Genomic DNA, 6000 nt, shown 5'->3' on the forward strand with positions numbered 1-6000 from the left:
CCCGTTATACAGACATGTCCGTCTTCCCCATTATATCGACATACCCATTATTCCCATTATACTGACATGCCCGTTATACCGATATGCCCGTTATTCACATTATGTTTACATGCCCATTAAACCGACATGCCCGTCATTCCTATTATACCGACATGCCCGTTATACCGACATGCCCGTTATTCCCATTATACTCACATGCCAATTACTCCCATTATGCCGACATGCCCGTTTTTCCATTTTTGGCGACATGCCCATTATTCCAATGATGCCGATTTGCCCGTTATACCGACATGCCCGTTGTTCACTTTATATTTACATGCCCATTATACGGACATGCCCGTTATTCCCATTGGACCGACATGCCCGTTATTCTCATTATATTCACATACAGATTATACCGACATGCCCGTTCTTCCCATTATACCGACATGCCCCTTATGGCGACATGCCCATTATAGCGACATGCCCGTTCTTGCCATTATGCCGACATGCCCGTTTTTCCCATTTTATCGACATCCCATTACACTGACATGCCCGTGATACAGACATGCCTGTTATCGCCATTTTACCGACATGCCCATTATACCGACATGCCCATTATGGCGACATGCCCGATATTCCCATTATATCGACATGCCCGTTATTCTCATTATACTGATGTGCCCAATATACTGACATGCCCGTTATTCCCATTACACCGAAATGCCCGTTATTCCCATTATGGCGACAGGCCCGTTATTCCCATTATACTGACATGACCGTTATTCCTATTCTACCGACATGCCCATTATACAGACATGCCTATTATGCCGACATGCCCGATGTTCCCATTATACCGACATGCCCGATCTTCCCATTACACTGACATGCCCGTTGTACAGACATGCCTTTTTCCCACTATATCGACATGACGATTACTCCCATTATACTGACATGCCCATTATACCGACATGCCCGTTATTCCGTTTAATACTCACATTCCAATTATTCCCATTATGCCGACATGCCCATTATACCGACATGCCCATTATGGCGACATGCCCGTCATTCCCATTATATCGACATGCCCGTTATTCTCATTATACTGATGTGCCCAATATACTGACATGCCCGTTATTCCCATTACACCGACATGCCCGATATTCCCATTATGTCGACAGGTCCGTTATTCCCATTATACTGACATGACCGTTATTCCTTTTCTACCGACATGCCCATTATACAGACATGCCTATTATGCCGACATGCCCGATGATCCCATTATAACGACATGCCCGTTCTTCCCATTATACTGACATGCCCGTTGTACAGACATGCCTTTTTTCCCATTATATCGACATGACCATTATTCCCATTATACTGACATGCCTGTTATACCGACATGCCCGTTTTTCCCATTATATCGACATGACCATTATTCCCATTATACCGATATGCCCGTTATACCGACATGCCCGTTATTCACATTATATTTACATGCCCATTAAACCGACATGCCCGTTATTCCCATTATACCGACATGTCCATTATAATTACATACCTGTTATTACCATTATATTGACATGCCCTTTATACCGACGTGCCCGTTATTCCCATTATATTGACATTCCCATTATTCTCATTATACCGACATGCCCGTTATACAGACATGCCCGGTATTCCCATTATACTGACATGCCCGTTATTCCCATTATACTGACATGCCCGTTATACAGACATGCCCGTTTTTCCCATTATATCGACATGCCCGTTATTCCGTTTAATACTCACATTTCAATTATTCCCATAATACTCCCTTGCCCATTATACCGACATGCCCGTTATTCCTATTACACTCATATGCTAGTTATTCCCATTATGCCGACATGCCCGTTATACTGACATGCCCGTTATTCCCCATTACGCCGACATCCCCGTTATTCCCTTTATGGCGACAGGCCCGTTATTCCCATTATACTGACATGACCGTTATTCCTATTCTACCGACATGCCCATTATACAGACATGCCTATTATGCCGACATGCCCGATGTTCCCATTATACCGACATGCCCGATCTTCCCATTACACTGACATGCCCGTTGTACAGACATGCCTTTTTCCCACTATATCGACATGACGATTACTCCCATTATACTGACATGCCCATTATACCGACATGCCCGTTATTCCGTTTAATACTCACATTCCAATTATTCCCATTATGCCGACATGCCCATTATACCGACATGCCCATTATGGCGACATGCCCGTCATTCCCATTATATCGACATGCCCGTTATTCTCATTATACTGATGTGCCCAATATACTGACATGCCCGTTATTCCCATTACACCGACATGCCCGATATTCCCATTATGTCGACAGGTCCGTTATTCCCATTATACTGACATGACCGTTATTCCTTTTCTACCGACATGCCCATTATACAGACATGCCTATTATGCCGACATGCCCGATGTTCCCATTATAACGACATGCCCGTTCTTCCCATTATACTGACATGCCCGTTGTACAGACATGCCTTTTTTCCCATTATATCGACATGACCATTATTCCCATTATACTGACATGCCTGTTATACCGACATGCCCGTTTTTCCCATTATATCGACATGACCATTATTCCCATTATACCGATATGCCCGTTATACCGACATGCCCGTTATTCACATTATATTTACATGCCCATTAAACCGACATGCCCGTTATTCCCATTATACCGACATGTCCATTATAATTACATACCTGTTATTACCATTATATTGACATGCCCTTTATACCGACGTGCCCGTTATTCCCATTATATTGACATTCCCATTATTCTCATTATACCGACATGCCCGTTATACAGACATGCCCGGTATTCCCATTATACTGACATGCCCGTTATTCCCATTATACTGACATGCCCGTTATACAGACATGCCCGTTTTTCCCATTATATCGACATGCCCGTTATTCCGTTTAATACTCACATTTCAATTATTCCCATAATACTCCCTTGCCCATTATACCGACATGCCCGTTATTCCTATTACACTCATATGCTAGTTATTCCCATTATGCCGACATGCCCGTTATACTGACATGCCCGTTATACCCCATTACGCCGACATCCCCGTTATTCCCTTTATGGCGACAGGCCCGTTATTCCCATTATACTGACATGACCGTTATTCTTATTCTACCGACATGCCCATTATGCAGACATGCCTATTATGCCGACATGCCCGATGTTCCCATTATACCGACATGCCCGTTATACAGACATGCCCGTTTTCCCCATTACATCGACATACCCATTACTCCCTTTATACTGACATGCCCGTTGTTCCTATTCTACCGATATACCCATTATCCAGACATGCCCGTTATTCCCATTATATTGACATCCTCATTATTCTCCATATACCGACATGTGAGTGTTATTCCCATAATACTGACATGCCCGTTATACCCATTATACTGACATGCCCGTTATTCCCATTATATTGACATGCCCGTTATACTGACATACCCATTATTCAAATTATACCGACATGCCCGTTATTCTCATTATACTCACATGCCAGTCCTTCCCATCATACTGACATGCCCATTATTCCCATGATACCTATATGCCCATTGCACTGACATGAACGTTTTTCCCGTTATGTTGACATGCCCATTATGTCGATATGCCCATGATGCCGACATGCCCGTTATTCCCATTATACCGACATGTCCGTTTTTCACATTATGCCGAGATGCCCCTTATTCTCGTTATATTCACATGCAGATTATACTGACAGGCCCATTATTCCTATTATACTGACATGCCCGTTGTACAGACATGCCCGTTATATCGACATGCCCGATATTCCCATTATACCGACATGCCCGTTTTTCCCATTATACCGACATGCCCGTTATTCCCATTATACCGACATGCCAGTTATTCCCATTATACCGACATGCCCCTTATAGTTACATACCCGTTGTTCCCTTTATATTGACATGCCCGTTGTACTGACATGCCCGATTTTCCCATTATACCGACATGCCCGTTATACAGACATGCCAGTTTTCCCCATTATATCGACATCCCCATTATTCCCATTGTACTGACATGCCCGTTATACCGACATGCCCGTTATCCCCATTATATCGACATGCCCGTTACTTCCATTATACCGATATGCCCGTTATACCGACATGCCCGTTGTTCACATTACATTTACATGCCCATTATACCGACATGCCAGTTATTCCCATTATACCGACATGCCCATTATAATTACATACCCGTTATTCCCATTATATTGACATGCCCTTTACACCGACGTGCCCGTTATTCCCACTATATTGACATGCCCATTATTCTCATTATACCGACATGCCCTTTATTCCCATTATACTCACTTGCCCGTTATTCCCATTATACTGACATGCCCGTTATACAGACATGCCCGTTTTTCCCATTATGTCGACATGCCCGTTGTTCCGTTTAATACTCACATTCCATTTATTCCCATAATACTCCCTTGCTCATTGTACCGACATGCCCGTTATTCCCATTATACTCATTTGCGAGTTATTCCCATTATGCCGACATGCCTGTTATACTGACATGCCCGTTATACCCCATTACGCCGATATGCCCGTTATTCCCTTTATGGCGACAGGCCCGTTATTCCCATTATACTGACATGACCTTTATTCTTATTCAACCGACATGCCCATGATACAGACATGCCCATTATGCCGACATGCCCGATGTTCCTATTATACCGACATGCCCGTTATACAGACATGCCCGTCTTCCCCATTATATCGACATACCCATTATTCCCATTATACTGACATGCCCGTTATACCGACATGCCCGTTATTCACATTATGTTTACATGCCCATTAAACCGACATGCCCGTCATTCCTATTATACCGACATGCCCGTTATACCGACATGCCCGTTATTCCCATTATACTGACATGCCAATTACTCCCATTATGCCGACATGCCCGTTTTTCCATTTTTGGCGACATGCCCATTATTCCAATGATGCCGATTTGCCCGTTATACCGACATGCCCGTTGTTCACTTTATATTTACATGCCCATTATACGGACATGCCCGTTATTCCCATTGGACCGACATGCCCGTTATTCTCATTATATTCACATACAGATTATACCGACATGCCCGTTCTTCCCATTATACCGACATGCCCCTTATGGCGACATGCCCATTATAGCGACATGCCCGTTCTTGCCATTATGCCGACATGCCCGTTTTTCCCATTTTATCGACATCCCATTACACTGACATGCCCGTGATACAGACATGCCTGTTATCGCCATTTTACCGACATGCCCATTATACCGACATGCCCATTATGGCGACATGCCCGATATTCCCATTATATCGACATGCCCGTTATTCTCATTATACTGATGTGCCCAATATACTGACATGCCCGTTATTCCCATTACACCGAAATGCCCGTTATTCCCATTATGGCGACAGGCCCGTTATTCCCATTATACTGACATGACCGTTATTCCTATTCTACCGACATGCCCATTATACAGACATGCCTATTATGCCGACATGCCCGATGTTCCCATTATACCGACATGCCCGATCTTCCCATTACACTGACATGCCCGTTGTACAGACATGCCTTTTTCCCACTATATCGACATGACGATTACTCCCATTATACTGACATGCCCATTATACCGACATGCCCGTTATTCCGTTTAATACTCACATTCCAATTATTCCCATTATGCCGACATGCCCATTATACCGACATGCCCATTATGGCGACATGCCCGTCATTCCCATTATATCGACATGCCCGTTATTCTCATTATACTGATGTGCCCAATATACTGACATGCCCGTTATTCCCATTACACCGACATGCCCGATATTCCCATTATGTCGACAGGTCCGTTATTCCCATTATACTGACATGACCGTTATTCCTTTTCTACCGACATGCCCGTTAT

Source organism: Haliotis asinina, chromosome 12, assembly GCF_037392515.1.
Source record: "Haliotis asinina isolate JCU_RB_2024 chromosome 12, JCU_Hal_asi_v2, whole genome shotgun sequence".
Classification (NCBI taxonomy): Eukaryota; Metazoa; Mollusca; class Gastropoda; order Lepetellida; family Haliotidae; genus Haliotis; species Haliotis asinina.